At 37.6% G+C, this 19,214-nt stretch overlaps 1 protein-coding gene and 1 long non-coding RNA gene across 3 annotated transcripts in view; one reads left to right on the top strand and one right to left on the bottom strand.

Moving 5' to 3' along the window:
- Positions 1-19,214, bottom strand: part of LOC118645112 — a 109,547-nt gene that overhangs the window by 48,685 nt on the left and 41,648 nt on the right. Inside the window, exon 2 of one of the 2 annotated variants that reach the window (XR_004962867.1) lies at positions 13,456-13,507. This is a non-coding gene — a long non-coding RNA (uncharacterized LOC118645112). Of the gene's footprint in view, positions 1-13,455; positions 16,283-19,214 lie in introns of those variants that run through there. The other variant, XR_004962866.1, reaches the window with a different exon arrangement.
- LOC105838877 (muscle-specific homeobox protein tinman) overlaps positions 1-19,214 on the top strand; it is a 55,073-nt gene that overhangs the window by 32,037 nt on the left and 3,822 nt on the right. The gene's annotated exons all lie outside the window — the stretch shown is intronic.

The following is a 19,214-nucleotide window of genomic DNA, read 5'->3' as shown; positions in this document are numbered from 1 at the left end:
TTGCACATTGATTTCTCATTAAAAAAAATTAAGGAAAAATCAAGTCACAAAAAAAAAATATAAAGCTTTATCGAGCTTAATTCTCTTCTCTCCGCACAGTCTTCTCAATATTTAATGCGTTACACGTATGGCTGTGTTACACATCGGATATATACGCTTCGTCTACGTAAATGCGGCATAGGACTTATTGGATGCTGAAACTAAAGCGTATTCGCCGCATTCCAGAAACGGTACGCAAAGCAACTTCTCTCTCCTGCGCTATTTGACCGCCGCCATTAACCGCGCTCGTGGAAATCGGAAATTTATCTCGCCCCGTAAGCTTTATCGAGCGCTTAATTTATATTCGTGCAAAGTAATGCGTTAAGAAATGTGGATGCTCCTAACCCAAAACGAATTACGGAAATAAATTCCCCCGACTTTTGTTTCATTAAAATACTGCTCATACTCTGTAAAAAAATCTATTTGCATGTAAATCAGGTTATTTTAAAATAAAAAAAAAGGAGTTTTGTAAATAGCAATAACAGCGCACCGAGAAAAATATTTATTAAAACAATACAAATGTATCTCTGTGTTTTTCTTAACAGATTTGTTGAATTTCGGAAAACATTTATATAATTTAAGTAATTAAATATCTTGTAATATATGAGATCGAGCAAGCATATTAAATTTCTTTCAAGTAAATACTTTATCAATTTAAAAAACTTTTTAATTAACAAAATGTATTGATTTGCTGTGAACAAATATTTAGGAGAATACAAATAAATCATTTTATTATTAATAAATAATTCTCTCAAGGTAACATTTTTTAGAGAAACATCTTGTTTTCGATTGCAGGGGGAAAACTAAATTAAAAAAAAAATTCTCTTCGGAGTATTCTTTGATACGCATTTGTGAATATATATTCTTTCAACGTATGCACGGGATTCGCTCTTCTCTAAATCGGCGCACACACTTGCGGCACAACATGACAGATTCTCCGTGTCTACTTCAATCGCCTGTGATTGCGGTATTCAGAAACGTTGTAGCATTACTGTCGACGATTAGGCTCGCTGCAAATTTACACGGCTATGAGTAGGATTAGACGGCTGCTAATTAGACTGCACTGTTTGTCGCGCATCGTCAAGCGCGCTCTCATGCGCCGCCGAAACTAAATAGAGGATCAGTCCAAGTGAGAGAGAAGCAAAACGATTTCAAAGGAAAGAGATATGCCCGTCGCGAGGCGCACAGTGTCGTTCTTCCACGAAATAAAAAATGTTTCTAGAGAGTTTGTATCTCTTTCAGAAAAAATATGCAATCGCATAAAAATGTTCATAAAAAATATAAAGTGCCTATTAACTTTATCCCCGAATCAAATTTTTTTTACATTGATTATATTAAATTGAAGAAACTTGCTACAATTACGTTTCCATTTTTTTCAATAATTTTCCTCCGTTGCGAGACATTCTGAAATTCTTTAATTGTCAGAGCATTGCTTATTAAACATAGCGCCTCGAAACTACGAAACGAATAAAATTTCATACAAACAGGTTTCGCTAAAAAATTCTGTTGTGCCAATATGCTGATGTGCGCCTCTTTGCTAAGTTAGGTGTGAACAGGCACACACAGTTTTTACTTGGTCTAACCTAATTAATTCGAGGTGGTCCGACCGGGAGAAGAGGTTCGGCGTCGCACAAAAGAGGCCACAGGCGGCCGATTGGCAACAATCGGACAGGAAATTAAGAACGCGATCGAGAAACGCCTCCTCATTGTTTCTTTTTCTTTTCTCTCGGCGAAGCGCGACGAACGTCGGATGGAGTCTCACGAAGCTTGTCTAGCCATTAACTTCTTCTTTCCGTATTACCGCCCTTTTCGCCGTCATTTTCCTCGCTTTAATGATTTTGAAAGAAGTGAAAAACAAGATCGGGCAAAACGGGTAATAAGAAGGTGATTGTTTTCATCATGTTGGTATGATAGGGCGCGATTAGAAAGTTTAAGGATGCGTAAGTACTTCTGTTATGTTACGGAAACGCAGGGATATATCGCGTTTTTCGGGAAGAAATCTCTCTTTCACCTGCATATCATCGCGACACGTCCGCGATACATGATAAAACTGATATCGATGGAAAAATGTTACTCGTAGAGAATGTCATCGCTGCCATTAATATCTGCATATTTAACCGTCCTTCTTGAATTAATTCCGAGTCTCCATCATCGAATGACATCAATGATAAATACTTGATATATACGAGCAATAGTATCCGGGAGTGGCAGTGAAAGGAAATCGATGTACGTCCTGTAAAGATGTCGTTCATATTACCACCGCACACACAGTTAAAGTAGGTAGTTAATACGATAACACTGTCTCATTAAATTACGTCCAAGAAACAAAGAGCCTACGTCACGCAGGAGCGGTCTAACGGGATGAAGCTTTGCAAGATTAATAACAAAGAATTCTCCCTCTCTCTCCGGTACTTTTGCAAGATTAATTACGTTGAAATCTTTGTGCTTTTTAGTTTCTCTCGGGATCTTCGAATTATGGAGGCTTAAATTACAATGATGCAAAAACGTCGTCTTGAAATTGATCAGGGCTGAAAGATTAATAGCTTTTAATGATAGTCCTTGAATTTGCGTATGCTTCGTGTGTGTGCCAGCGATTCAAAGGAAGTGTACGCGACTGTGAAGGCACCTTATATTTCATAATGCGTATGTTCCGCCTACATCCCATAATACGAGCATAGAAGTTCGAACGCTAATCATGTTGTCGAGCAGGTTTTAAGTTTCTCCTCTCTCCTCGTTCAGTTTATTTGACACATTTTTTCCCTTTTTCTCCGTAAAAGATAGTTTCTCTGCCGTTAATCATTGACATAATAAATCTGTAAATTCTTCTAGCCGAGAAAACTGCAGAAGAATATTGATATTACAGTAAAAGTTAAGCATTATGCAATTTCTTTATCATAGAGCCAAAAATAACAGCGATAATTTTAGTTGAATAATTTTTCTAATTTAATGAATATATTTTGATTAATAGTTTAAAATTAAAATACGTTAACTTTTAAGTGAATAAGTAGGGTGGCCATAGCACTCCAGTATATAGTGTTTTTTATACATTTCATATTTTTAACTTGGCAACAGAGCTGATCGATTTCTACTTTTCCATTGTTAAAGTCCTAAAATTTATTATTTTTTCGTTCTCTTATCTCACAAGGGTATAAACCGATATAAATTTAACTATATAACGTAATATATTATCACACTATCTACCTACTTAAAGATTAAAGTGAACTTTATATCAGTATGCATTTTCGTATGCGCATATATATTCCGAGAAACTTATGGCTGAGGGATTAAGAAAGACCGTGTGTCGAGTGGTGGTTCTCCGCGAAGAGAACGAAGGGAAAAAAAAAAAGACATGTCTGATATATCACGCGTACACGCCTCTCGCTTTCGAATCCGCCGATGAAATGGCTGTCGTCGATATTATTAACGGCACGTAATAGTGAAATCGATAGAGCTCTTTTCCCGCGTGCTGCCCGCCTTAATGCGGTTCCGACTTGTCCCGTACCTGCTTATCGCCGGCAGTACTAGGAAGACCCCGCGCTACCGTGCATTATGTTCTACGCACACCGATTCCGGCCCGGTCGGTTATTTCACGGTGATCGGGCACAGAATTCAGGCCCGCGTCCCGGCGGCTTCTTGCGGAGCCATTAAAGCGGGAGGGGGGGGAGTGGGGGGAGGCTCGGCGACGTGGAGGCCGCAACTGTTTCGCCCTCCCCATTAACGATAATCCTTTATTATTTTATAAGTAAATGAGACGCGTTGCCGAACGAAATTCTTGCGCCGATTCCGCGTCGGCCGATTGCCGCCGATATATTCGATAAAGGCAAAATTCTGATGGCGATCGCGGCACGCTTCCTTAGCTACGTCACTGCTCCTTAACGATTAACGATCTCGTAAAAACAAAGGAAAAATAAAAGGATCGGGGGATCCGAAAGCTGAAAGCGCGTCATTATCGTGTCTGCCGTATTCGTTTGGCCGTTTCGTGATAATATTATTCGATGTTAAATAAGGATTCAGTTAGCTCCCCGCGGCGGTAGCGTTTAAGAGCCATGCGCCTTTTTATTCCCCCTTTAGCAATGGCGCAAAATTCAAACAACGTTGCAGAACCGCGGCGAATTCCATTCCGTCGGATTTACGGTCAACGACACGTTAACAAGGGCGGCGCGGCGCGAATGAAAGAACAAGAAACACCGGGCTCATTACTCGTAATGCCCGCAAGTCTAATTGGTCGAGTTCGATCGGGCACTTTTAATACCCCGGTTTCTCGACCGCGTGAAAAGCGTCTTTTGTCGTAATTGGAAACCCTCGGGGCGAAGCGCTCTCGACTGCGTCTGAGCGTGATCGTAATCGAACGCCGGGTTGGATTTACAATTAATTATCCCCCTGGAAAGTCGCGCGAACTGGCGGAACGGCAACTCCTTTCGTTTAGGTCTCGTTAAGTTAGTTAAATCTGAAATACTTTTAATTCTCCAAGCGGCACAATTGCGCGAGTTAAGATTACGGATAATCCTCAATTCTAACAGCCGGTTAGAATCACCCCCACGGGGATAAAGCGGCTCATTAACGACTCCCTCCTGTGTGTCCACTGATTTCTTGTAACGCGAAATTATCCGCATCCGTGTAACACGTATACGTATTTCGCTGACATTAAATAACGCGGGGAAATCCAGCGGCGGTCTCGACCCGCCGTGGGTTCGCGTCGCAAAAAAGCCTCCGTGCCTCTTGCAAAAAGTCCATTCACCGTGTGATTATTCAGCATCATCAGTTTCATCGCGCGTCAGCCAACTCAGGCGCGAGCGCGAGCGCGTTGCGACAATAATTTTGCGCTACGCCATTACCACGTTATAAATGCTAATTGTGCAGCGCTACGCGCGACTCGCCTTTTTCATTCCTCCGCGACGTTTGTCATTCTCGCGGCTGAGCGACATTTACGCGTGCCGGAAGCGAGAGAGAAAGAGAGAAAGAGAAGGGGAGGAGGGAGGGGGGGGAAAAAGAGAATGAAAGAAATAATACCCGATCGGTTTACGACCAATGTGGCGTATTAATGTCTCGTAAAACGAGCACTTTGTATTAAAGAGCCAATGTAATCGCCATCGCCGTCGTCATCGACCTTGAACCCTGAACTTAGGGCCCCGCGATTGTCGCGCGATAATCCGACGTCGTTACGGCCGGATTTTTTTCCAGCTTATCGCAAGATGTTTCACGCGGTTGTTTATGAGTTTATTAATTTTATGCCGGAGCTAATGACCCACTCGCCGATGATTACGATCAACGTTCGTCATGTAGATGACGACATCGCACGACTTCGTCTCTCTTTCTTTTTTTCTATATTTGTACTTTCGGCTTCTTTACACTTTGATTTACCGTGCGGAGAGACGCTGTAGCTCTTACTTTTTCGAGATTACCATTAGGGACTTGAGTTGTAACGTCACCTAGGACATGTAACACAAGCTAGCAGCCAGAGGCAGCAGTCAAACGCCGAGCAGCCAGAGCCGAACGTCATATAAGCGTTTCCAGGGGACACCATTCAATCAAACGTTAAAAATTCCCTGGTAATGAGATTTTCATTCGCGATTGTTATTAATTGTTTAGTGGTTTTTTAAATTGTTAATTACGTTAGTCAGATAAATACAAGGAACGCTGTCTTCAAATTTCTACGAAAATATTTTTTGAAGTCTAGAACGACTTAATTAACCGTATATGAAAAATTTTTATGAAAATACATTTTTGCAAAACATAGTTGATTACCAGAATAATGCAGCAATTTTTTTGTAAAGTACATTACCGCTTTTTGCCGCACCCAGAGCCGACGACAAGAACGTAGCGGTTTCACGGCTTCAAACGATAAAAATTAATTAAAAAAATATTTATAACAATTAAAAAAGTGCACGACCTCCCGTGAATGATCGATCAGTCGATTGTCCGTTCTGGAAAGATATTTCCAGCCAAATTTGAAGGAAATCGTACTGTGCGTTTAGACGTGAGGTGCACAAGACGATAAGAATTAATTAAATAAATATTTATAACAATTAGAAAAATGCACGTCCTCTCGCGAATGATCGATCAGTCGATTGTCCGTTCTGGAAAGATATTTCCAGCCAAATTTGAAGGAAATCGTACTGTGCGTTTAGGCGTGAGGTGCACAAGACGATAAGAATTAATTAAACAAATATTTATAACAATTGGAAAAATGCACGTCCTCTCGCGAATAATCGATCAGTCGATTGTACGTTACGGAAAGATATTTCCAGCCAAATTTAAAGGAAATCGTATTTTGCGTTTAGGGGTGAGGCGCGGAAAACGATAAAAATTAGTTTAAAAAATTTATAACAATTGGTAAATTACAAGTCTTGTTGCAAATGATCGATTATGTATTATAATGACTAAACTCTATGCAAATTTTTCAAAGTTTGATAAAATCTCATAACCAGGGAATTTTTAACGTTTGATTGAATGGTGTCCCCTGGAAATGCCTATATGACGTTCGGCCTTGGCCGCTCGATGTTTGGCTGCGGCTTTTGGTTGCTAGCTTTAGCTACATGTTTAGGACATCTGTAGCTTCTTCGTGAAAGGAAAGAAAAATATATCCCCGCAAAAGAGAAGAGCGTCGGTGACAAACGAGAGAGAAGAAAATTATCACAAAAGCGAAGCGATTTCCAATGTTGATTATTTCCTACAATTAATACGTCGCGAGAAGTGCTGTGAATTATCTTCGTTCTATACATGGCCGTTAACCCTCAAAGGTTCGTTCTATCGTTTGTTCAGTCATAGCAGCTGTGCTTGCAATGCGATACCGCTCTTTTCACCATCCGAGGCCTTCCGCATTGTTGGTGGTCCAGCGTTACCTGCTGACGTTTCTATCAGGCGAGGTATTGTAGCGAGTTAATCGAATTGGCAAAGCGTTTTGTTTGCGCCAGAATCTCTATGCAAACTATATTTAAATTTTACTACATAAATAAATATAAAACAAAAGCTTTTCTCTGCTCAGTTTTTTAAATATTATATATAGATAATATTTTATTCTACATACATTTTTTATATAGTTTTTTATTTCACTTAATCCTACATAGAAAAAAAAGTTCTGCGTAAAACATTTTTGTCATAAATCGCTCTATTTAAAAGTGAATGCATTCTCTTCTTAAATATAATATTATATCGAAAAAAATGCGAGAAAAACTTTTTACCATAATTACGTGAATTATATCCAGTCTTTTTCACTTAAGTATCCAAATAATTTTATCACTTCTCAGATTTTTGAGAACGTTTGACAAATGATATAAAAATTTGCGAAAAAGAAACGTTATACAACTACCAAGACGTCGACCTGACACGTTAACCTATGATGTTGTTTGAGAAAAAGACATGTCGCAGGAAATTATTGTCCAAAAAGTTATCGCTACACAGCAAGCATGATATTCGACGCCTACGGCCCTACAGATTCAGTCGCAATATTACACCCAGGGGAGCTGAAACTATTTCCGGGTGGACACGTGTGGTCCGCGAGGCGATTAGATATCCGAAAATGTGTGGACATATCCGGCGTTCTCAAAATTTATATTTTTACAAATAAACGCGGGCGCGGGTTCTTGAAATACAAAGTGTCAAAGTCCTTGACGACACAATGACTCATTGTCGCACAACAAGAATAAAATCTTGTGAAAAAAAAAAAATCCCCGCGGTTGCGTAAGGATTTATTCTGACTATTTGTGCGCTGGCTATATCATTTCACTATATCGTAACGCGACGTGTCTCATCGCCACATCGGCCTTTACAATGCAAATACATGACGCAAACTGTGATATATTCAGTCGGTGATTCGCGATAGTTCATTCGGATCGAAGGCACCTATGATTTTTCACCCGAGCCGTTTATTTCCGTTACTGCCTGTAACACGATGGATGTACGATCGATAGCCAGCTAGCGTCGATCCAGCGACTATCGCCTCCAAAGCGTGTATACGCGCGTACAATCCCACTTACATATGCAAATATACGTGATAGTATGATTACGAAAAGTTTCTCGCTACGTAACTTCCTACCCAGCATCGGCTAATGATACCAGATCGCGAAACAAAAAGTCTTTGTTCTTTGTTGTCTAAATAAAAGTAAAGCTATTTTTATTCCTTCGGATATATTCTAAACTATTGTCGCGGTTCATTTATTACTATTTATATTGACGTTCTTTTTACACGATCGGTTGAGTTTTTTACGGTTTTTTTGCCAAAAAGCACAAAGGATCTCGGTGTTGTTAGGATGATAGTGCATAAATATAAAATGCAAATTTAGAGATTAATATCTTTACAATGTAATTATAAAACTAAATATTATAAATTTTACAACTAAATAAAGTTTGTTTTTAGATTACGAATAAAATTTTATATACGTATATATATATGATTTATTTATTTGTGCACTTTGTTTAACTTATTTATTTATTTAAGTAAATCTAGATAAAATTTATTTTGAATCTAAATAGAAAAAAGAAGGATGTAACTTATGAATAAGGATAAAAACTTATAACCGTTTAAAAATAACTTTTAAAGAAACTAACATGACGTAAAGTGCAGATTAAATTCGAATCTTCACGTTTGCAGAAGCAAACAACATCGCGGCCCACGCGCACGATTAAGATTGTCCAATCGATTAAAATTGTCGTTTCAATTCGTATTCCTCTCTTATCTCAATCGCGCGGCGGAAAATGTTAAAAGTACCGCTGCCAAATTGATTCACAAGGGAGAAAAGGGGACCGGCGATGGAAAGGCGACAAGACGAACGAAGAGGGATAGACGGAGAGAGAAAGAGGCGGAGCAGGAAATAAGTTCGGCCGCCATTTTGGGTGAGATTTGTCTTCATTAGGACTTCCTGCGGCGCCACTAACGTCCCACCTGGCGTTATAAGGTGTTGAACCACTCGAAGCGGTGATATTAGCGGCTGATGAAACGATATTGCTCCTGATGGGTGGTCCCCCACCTCGGTGTCGTTGATGAAGACGCGAACAGTTGGCTCTCTCCTTCGTCTTCCTCGCTCGGACTTACAAGCCGAGCTGACTTATTCACCCCTGATGTGGATTTACCAAGGCGGCCCTTCGCCGTGCGTTGTTATAAGGTGTACCTAAAGTACGTGCAAGGTACCGCTCTCAGGGACCGCTTTAGTTTATTCACAACTCGCCGAGTCGCATTTATTTCACGTGCAATACGGGAGTAATAGAATAGAACGGACACTGATTACGTATTAAACGACATGCATCCTACCTAACGTTGTACGATATCTTTGCGCGGAAACAAACGCTTCTCTGCGCTTTTTATCCCTCTATTTCTTCCCATTTGTCACGACGGCCCACGCTCTGGCCTGGATTATTTTACACGCGCAAGTTTGCATAATATTTCTTCCTTTTGCCCGCGGTAATTTCCCCCCTATGTGTCTCTTAGATGTATTAGATACACCCTGTATCTTTTAGCGCGTGCCTAACCGCCTGATCGAAGCAGCGCTTATCGTTTATTACGAAAGTACCGGACGTGTCGCTACCTCTACCCGACTCACCTGAACATAACTTTACCTGTACTTTACCGCAACATATACATTCTCTAACCGAATTCTGACTCGCCTGAAGGAATGTGCTCGGAACACGCGATCGTCCATAAATTTGGCGCTCCTTTGAAACATTTTTCGTACATAGTGATCCATATTCGTGTATTTAAAAGAAATAATAATAGTTTCTTCTTCAAAAAATTAAATACAACAGCTTTTTTTGGAAAAATTAAATAGTTTTATTTTTGAATGTAAATCAATATTTTTTTAAACAATTTCTTTTTTAAGAACCAATTTATGAAAGATTAAGAAAAGAAATAAATCAATCATCTTTCTATTTAGATTTATATCAAATTATGATTAATACGAAAAAAATTGAAGAATTCTTGTTGATAGTAAGTTTTATTTCGATAGAGAGAAAGTACAGGTGAATATGTACTTTTTGAAATACAACAGACGTACACTCGTGCGTAATTGCCCCTAACGAGATTTACATTAGATTTGTGCAACTTCTTCACTGCGCGTTTGTATCACGCGATCTTTATACGAGATAGAATTCAGAGTCGGGAAATCGCATTCAGCGTTAAATACACGATGAGAATATGGATCATTGTGTTTGTAAAGGTAATGAGGCTAATGGCGGAAGACCTCGGACGTTAGTCTTGAGGAAGGAAAAAAGGGAGGGATAGCGTGACAATCCAGCCGGGCTAAAGAATTTCTCTCGTAATTACGCTAATCAGCGGCACGTGAATCGACTGCCTGTTTTTCAACGGTTTCAAAGCCGCTAAAAGCGAGTAAAGGACCAGAGAGACGCCGGAAATAGACGCGAGAGACCGGTATAAAGGGGTTACGCGTGCGAAAGGGACGAGAGGAGGAAGATGTGCAGCGAGAGGAATGAAAATCTGAGAAAGAAGTCTGAGCTAATAGGATCAGAGAGTCGCGGCCAAACGATCCTTGAAGCCGCTGTTATTTAGAGAGATACGAAAGAGACATCTCAAAGCTACGACGTTACGTCGTGTATTACGTCGTTCTTGAAATTCACGGAATCGTCCTCGCAAACGCTGCTCCCCGCAAATTGCATTAAACTTTACTACGCTGGTATTTTCAATTTAAATTAATGCCACGCAACCACGTATAAGCAACTACAGTTTATATGTGAGGTATCTGAAGTACTATTTCATAGAATCTAAGCAGACGGACAACATAAACCAACGATACTATTGTTCTACAGAAGATTTAAAATGAAAACTTCAACATTTAATGATATTGTAATTAAATTGATTATAGGTATATAGAATTTGAAAACACAAACTATTTCCTAAACTTTCTATCTGAAATATTATTAAGAATTAAAGTTTTAAAGAGTACTAATGTACATACAACGCGATTTATAATAATTAGTATATTTTAAAAATTTGAAAAATCTTTTTTCTCTAGAAATATAAGTAGTTCATATATGCCACTGTAGGTCTGTCACTGTAGGTGAAAAAAAAATCTTTTTTTAAATGCCTCGGCAAATAAAATATTGTTCTCTGTGATGACAAAAGTCGAGAGATACTCTTCGTACGAAAATAAAATCGAGCGCGAGTTCTCGAAATCGCGACGAGCGAAAGAAAAATTTGTCGCCGAACCGAGGAAGCGACTTTTCTTCCAGGTATTTTAAACGGCCCGCGTCCGCACCTCGTAGAAGGACGCGAGCGTTTCGTCGCGACTGACAAAGGACGTCGTCTCCCGGTCATTAGTTACGGCGTCGTCACTTCTGCAATTAGAAGCCACTAAGCATTTTTTTCGCTCCACGCCCTACGTCCCTCTTCTCTTCCGTACGTGTCTTTATGAGCCTAGCCGTGGCGTGTGAGCCGACACGCCGTATTCCCGAGGGGATCCTTATGTGGCAGTCGAGTTACTGTATTTTACGTCCTCTGCGCTGAAACGAGACTCTTGCACTTCGTTTCTTCGTTAAATAACGATTCGAGCAGCATCCGTTATACTTCGATAATACGACCGAGGCGATTTTGAAATACTCCGGAAGCGATTAACTCAGGATTAGATGCGGTTTCTCTGAATGAGGATAAAAGTGAGTTTATCACGAGGTCAATTTTAATCTTTTTTTAAACACAAAAGTAATTTTTCTTTTTTAAATCTCAGTTGTCAGAAAAATTTATATTCGTGTAAAAATCTGTAGAAAAAATTATCTGCAATATCGATTTTTATTTTAAAGTTTAATTTAAAAAATTTTTAATTTTGAAATCATATATTAAATATATTTTCATTCTCCAGACATTTAAAAAAATTTGCAGATAAGAAATTGAAAAACTAAAAGATAAAAGAAGTATAATAAGAATAATTCTGAAAATTACTTATAAAAGTACTTTAAAAATCATCAAAAAAAATTTGTAGGAATTTATTATCCGAATTAAAAGAAATTTTAGAAGTATATACAGAAATCAAATAGAAAATAACATCATGATCAGATTTGCTTCAATGTAAATATCCTGTAAAAAATTAATTGTAATTTCCGATACACGATTTTAATTTAATTTTTATGTTCTGAAATCTTGGCTGGAATCGCTAATGTGTTTTCAATCTGAATGAAAATTGGATTCAACATCGAACGGGTTTTGATCGAACGGGTTACGCTCTTATAAATGACGACTCGTCGATCTCACATTAACGATCTGTCTCTTCTTTCGAATGGTGCAATAAGAAAACGCAAGATGAACGACACCGTAACTTTGTCGCTCGCACTTAGGCGCAGAGACGCAAGCTGGAAAAGAAGGAGCAGGAAAGCGAAGTGGCAGGTCGCGCTTACAAACCGGCGAAAAATCAAACGATAAATCTCGAACTCGGGGCTGCGGTTATGCCCTTGGGTCTAAACGACTAAATAAGTGTTCCAATTTCAAAATTACCCGCTAAACGATTTGTGGGCCGGCAGAAAATATATCGTTGACATGTGGGCAAAGCCCCTCGGGTTAAGAGCCGGGGTAGTAAGCCGGGGCAGGAGCGAGAGAAAGAGAGAGCGAGAGAGAGAGAGAGAGCCGGAGAGGGACGGCGGCAGGGAGAGCAGACTCCCGGAGATGCTGTCGGGAGACAAATGACTGCCGACCGACGGAAGACACTTCCAAATTGCTCCACGGTGTCGCAGTCCCGCCTCTTTTTGCGTGTCTCTTCGTATATTCTTCGAATGCTCACTTGTAGCGGGCGGACGACTTATTAGCGAAATATCGCGGGACGCGGACGTGTGGCACGAGCGACTGTTTGTTTCGCCCGTTATACATTCGCGATCCGATCTCTAAGCAAGAAGCGAACCCAGCTTTTATTCCTCGATTTAACCCGTCGACACACACACACACACACACTTCGCAATATCCATTTTCTTTAACGATTTATAATTTTTTCATTTCAAATATGAACATTACAAAAACATCTTATTCGCTGTTTCTTATCTTCATCGTTCATGAGATGTAAACATGAAGCAAGTTAAAAATTGAAATAAAAATTTTATAGCCTACCAATAGATATAGAATACCAATATTTTATTTTCTATTGCTTTATTTTTTCTTTTCCTTTATTTAGGTATTTAAGGAGTGGACTCGATATTTTTAAACAATTATAATAAATCCGATATTAAATATTAAAAAAAATCTTGTTCTTAATATATCATAATCTATAGTTTTATCGCTCTCAATTATGTTTCTTGAAAATTTTATCTGTATAAGTCCCATGATTAAATTGTTAGATCATGTAGCAGTAACTTGTTTTAGCCCATCTATTTTAAAATAATAGATCTAGGAAATATTATATTAATCTTATTCAATATTTTTAATTCTTAACTTGATACAGACATAGATCCAATATTTTAAATTTAAAGAAATGTTTCTTATTTCTCACTCACCAGTACGATGTGCAGCATTTGCAGGAGTTGTGGACTTTGCAACTACGTTGATCTGTAAAACATAAATATATTCAAATTATAGGAACGCTCCAAGTAAATCAACATTTCAGAAAATTATTTTTTTCGCGCATTAAATAATTGTCAATTTTACAAATAAAATAATAAATAATAAATTACGTTATTTATTTCATAAATGTTTCACGCGCTCTGATGCCCGATCTTTGTCTTTTCTCTTATTCTTTTACTTTCTTTTATCTCGCGAAAATATAGTCGATTACGATCACACACTAATGACTGAGATATCATAATCGCGCGGCACTTTGCACATTCTCACGTTAATCGCAACGCGCGCTTTAATAATACGAGGGAAGATTATACGAATAAGTATGATATATTCGACATTGTCTTGCAAATTATTAAACGATGAAGAGATTCTTATGAGTCATTTTAAACTGCAAATTTAATTTATGATAACGGCATTCGATATGTATTAAGATATAATATTAAGTAAAATGGTATTCATTTAATTAAACATGTTTTAATGTCACTTGATTCACGCTTTGAAATATCTCAATGAGAATCTCACGAAATCCAAATATCGTCTCTATACGCTTGCCATTAATTGTGGGATTAATTAATTGACAATTCGCGCCTATTATTCTCTAGTACTTCTCGTGATCGCATTTCGATGGACAATACGACACATAACGCTCCCTAACCACTGAAATCTCATCGTTCGAAATGACAATAAACCACGTGTATACAGTGCGGTGGCGGCGTACACCGCAAAAGACAAAAACAACTAGAACCGAGGGCTGAGTGTACACCAACCAATTCATTGCCGCAAAAATTATTTAACACTATAAGATATATTCATTGAATATACTGTTCTTTACATTTTATATCAAAGTAATGAATTAATTTTGATGATAATTTCCATGTTTAAAAAAAAATTAAAATCATATAATTTCGAAAAGAACTGTATTATTTATTTTATAATTTATTTGTTAATATAATTAATCAATTATTCCAATATTTATTTTAAAACAAAATTAAATAATTTGCAAATAAAATTAATGATTTGCTATTATCTATGGTTTGCTACGCACTAAAGAAGTTTTTAAATTAATTTTTGTTAAATAAAAATTTAGTATTCACCTTTTGATACTAACGTAATTCTAAAGGATATTAGTATTTATAATAATTACTAGTTTCATTCTTATTAATAATCAGAAGAAAGTCAATAATTATTTTAATACAATAAGTAATTACATAAGAATATTATAGTTTATTCGCGAATGATTTTAAGATTAGTATCAAAGATATTAAAGCGTTTAATGAAACAAAACTCTCGGGTAACAGAATTACGTTTTCAACTACTCCCAGTGGTGGCACAAAAGACTGCCGCCGGCATGTGGTGTCACTTATAAAAACATGTAATGTAAGAGTACCGTCAAAAGCACGTCAAGACGGTGTAACGATTTGATTTTTTTTTTCTTTTTTGCTCCCGCGCACCGATAAAGACGTCAAAATATCTCGAGAGACTAGTTATCCACACAATAATAAGAAGTGTTGGGAACATCACGTTATGTCATAAACACAGGGAAGAATTCGAGTGATGCATTGCACACATCGTTATCCCATTTCGATCTTTCTTTACGCGATAGCGGTATCGTCGCGTGGACACGTTGTCGGCATACCGAACAAACATGCGTCGCGTGATTTACGCTCGCGCTAGAATCAGCTCTCTCGTCCGACAGGATCGCTGCAATTCGCAATTGTAATAAATACATTACCTAAACCCGTTAAGCATACCGCGGATGCCGAATTTGCGCGCGTCAAAATAAATCCGCTAAATTATCTCTTCGAGGGAATTTTTACGCCGATTCCCGAAAGAGTCCCGGAATAATTAACGTCACTCGAAGACTTGAAAATGATGAATTTCATGCCTCGTGAATCCCTGGGAACCCATGCTGAACTTTCCGTTCAGGCTATTTGATATTTTAGCTATAAAAAGTAACGTGATTATAAAACAATTTCTAATGTCATAATTATGATATACGATGCAATGTTAGCAAGCTTTTTTTATTTTTATAATTTTTAATAATTATATTGTATTTAACAAAGTACAATGAACACAACTAGAAATAGATCATTGGTGACTCACACGGCGTAATGAACAAGTTATCTAAAACTAGCGCCGTACAGAAAGTGTTAATATATCATGCCATCGCAACAATACATACACTTCTTTTCTTCTTTTTTGCTCTCAAGCAGATTATGACGCTAATTGCTCAGATCAAAATCGTTACTGGAAGAAATTTCAATATCAAAAAATATATTTTAGCGCAACAAGAAATACTTGGACAATATCTTGTAACCGTAGGCGACCGGAATTAAATGTTAATCTCAACCACCTTGAGCGTCGCGGATGAGCAACGAAAAATAAATGTATCGAAAGTACACCGGAACTCGTTAACAGCGCAACGATTTTCTTTGTTGCGTCACAGGCCGTTTGCAGTTTGACCGTAAAATTCAACTTAACAAGAAACTGTTGTCGAATAATCTACTCGACGAGACGCCAGTTAAGCTGTTTCAAGATCGTCGCGCCTCTTAACTCCGTCACTATTCTACTCGAGTGAATCTTGCTCGAGCGTAACCAAGATGGCCGCGCAACGGTTTTGTTGGTCTTTCGCGAGACATATCATGTCGCTTTGCTCTAAGGCTGTTTTCCCCTATGTCGTTGTGCCGCGATAAATCAAATTCCAAGAATTTCTTTAACATATTTTTCTTCTAACATACATTTCTTTAACATTATGATATGTAGTCTTTGTTTACGACAGATTATTGTACTCATTGTTTAGAAAATTTCTAGCGAATAACAATTTTTCATCGACAATTTTGCTGTAGAGAATTCGATTGCAAATTGACAATAAAAATATTATAAATTAGGTGCATTTTTATAGTTAAATATTCTAATATTATTTTGAAGGATTATTTTCATCTTTATGATTGTATTTAAGGTTAATTTAGATATAAAAAGTTTCGATGCATAACTCACGTTCTTCTAATTTTTCGATCAATTATTAATATTTGATTATGCATTCTGTGTCTAGGCTAAGAAAGTCAATATTATATAAAAAATTTAGTAAAATTCTATAACACGATTTATATTATTAACGCCGCAGTCTTTTTTTCTCTAACTATAAGGTTATAAATTATATAGAAATGTGAATTTTATATAAAAAGAATGCCTCATACATAATATAGTTTATGAAGAACTATATAACTCACTTTTTAAAATTGGGTTACTCTTTACAGATTATACGTTATTTTAGTGATAAGAGAATCAATCTGTTATTAATTGTTGCGAATTATTATGAGAGCGGTTAAATTAAGTTCATAAGGAGATAAAGCACAGATATACGAAAGTATACCGGTTCGCGTAATTAAACCAAATTTTCGGCCAAGTCAGCACATTAATCAAACGAATTTCGCCGCCATCTGTGGCCCTAGTAGATGTCATACACGAATATGGTTTACGCACGGCAGGTGGTCGCGTCGGCTACCCTTTATCAGGAATTTATTTGTATGCAATTGTCTCCAATGCGCATCTATAAATGTATACGTGTAAAGAATTTAGATCTTTAATCGTTTATAATTTTGAAAAGTTTCAACTAATGTAATAAAATTCAATATTTCATGTATAAGGTGCATTTTTTAAATATATTTTAGTAGATAGTATTTTATTCCTCTAATAAAACGTGAATAATATTCGCTCTTAAAGGATAAAGTTTATAGGATCCAAAATGTTTACCGACAAAAGGGTGAGAAAATCTTTTAGAAAAGAAAGCATCGACGATGGCTCTTAAAACTGTTTGGAAAGTGGAAGAGAAAGAGTGAGAAGAAGACACGAGTTGCGAAAAGACAGCCGAAGCGGCGAATCGTGAACATCAAACGAATTAAATCTCTGCGGAGAACCGACCGCAGAAACTAATATCTCGACGCTTCTTCCGTCCGTCCATTCGTCCGTTCGCTCACCGTTTCATCGTCGTGTCTCAACATCTTTGTCGTGCAAAATTCTCGTTCGCTTTGTCTTCGATTTCATTTGTCAATATATTTTCAAATCTGATTTTAGAAGCTAAAAATAATCATTAGACTCGAACAAGTGCAAACAACGTAAATAAGAAATCAAAGAATGTATAATTAATCCAATTAATCCAGGAATAATATAAAATTGTAAATAATATAGACTGATATAAAATGAATATTACTAGATACAAAACATCATAATTTGGATAATTATTGTATAAAAATGACGTATACGTCAATTTAGTATATACACTTTTATATTATATGATGTCAGAATTTTTAACTTCTTTCCTTCTGTATTTTTTAAATATGTGAATACGTACGTTGTATTTGGGTTGCAGTACATGTAATCGAATCAGTATACCTTTCGCTCGCCTTCGTTACAAAGTGCTTGATAATCTCCTCTTTAATTATTTTCCTGAAGTTTGTAGATCGGAAATTAATTTTCTTCTGTACGCGCGCACTAGTTATTAATATTGCTATCTATGTAATATTGATTTCAGTCGTAAATATAACTAAATTAATATATTAACGAATGGAATATTCGCTAGACATTCCAGCTGTATGTTCAATTTACTTATTGCTCGTGCATAAAGTTAATTGCATTTTTGTTTCTTCAGTATAACCATTACATGCCTTCATCGATTTAATCAAACATTTCCAAACACAAGCGCAATTAAGAATATGTTTGACAGAAAGTAATGAAAAATTACAGATACGGTATGTCCATAATTAACGTTCGCCATTTTCTCAGCAAGCGTCAAGATTCTGAAATGTTTAGACCAACGGTTAATTAACTCTGAACATAAATGTCGGCTATTAGACAAGCCGGGCATGTTGAGGATTGAACGAAACACGTGTTACTCCGCATTTTCGAGTTGCGCTCAACACCGAGCGCGCATACTCCCATCTCCAATTAGCGTAGTAAAATGATTAAGATGGTAAGAACGCAAACTATATTCTTTCTTTCAAATAAGGTGGACTGTTTCCCCCGAAAATGAGACCATCCAGTCACCTTATATGTGCATGATACCGCCCGTGCCGGTCAGCGAGAGTTTTTAAAGTAGACTGTACGGTCGGGTTGCGCAGGTGTGACCGATGGCGGCGGCCTTTGATCCTGGAGCGACTCCTCGGCTACTTTGTCCACGACTCATCGCGCCCGCCTCTCTCCTCTCTCTCTTTCTCTCTATCTCTCATCATTCGATTCGATTATTTCCTAATGGCTAACGCCATTGCGAAAACGGCCATCGCGTATACATTCTCCGGTAAACATTACGCGAAGTAAAAAATGCACCGGGGTCGCTCCGGTTATTGGATAACGACGTTAATTGACAATATTTTCCTCGCTCCGAGGATCAGCGCGAGCATAACGAAAATTATAAAACGGAAACCGGTATTACGCGGCATCATCCGCTAACAGGATACGACGACGGGCGGTTATTTTAGGCTACTTCGCGAGGAAGCGATTAGTCGATGGAATCGATACGGCAATTTTCCTGTCAAGCTTTACACACCGTCGAGATAGGATTTTCCACGATCTAATCTAAGGAGATCATATATCTATAGAAATAATCAGCATATATTTAAATAAATCAATTTCTCGTGCTTGACAGATAACGCTGTAACGTGTATTCGAAAAAATTTGATTACAGTGTTCACCTTTCTGA

This window comes from Monomorium pharaonis, chromosome 4 (assembly GCF_013373865.1).
Source record: "Monomorium pharaonis isolate MP-MQ-018 chromosome 4, ASM1337386v2, whole genome shotgun sequence".
Classification (NCBI taxonomy): domain Eukaryota; kingdom Metazoa; phylum Arthropoda; class Insecta; order Hymenoptera; family Formicidae; genus Monomorium; species Monomorium pharaonis.
Note: the sequence above shows the minus strand (reverse complement) of the source record. Positions and strands in the feature narration are given on the sequence as shown.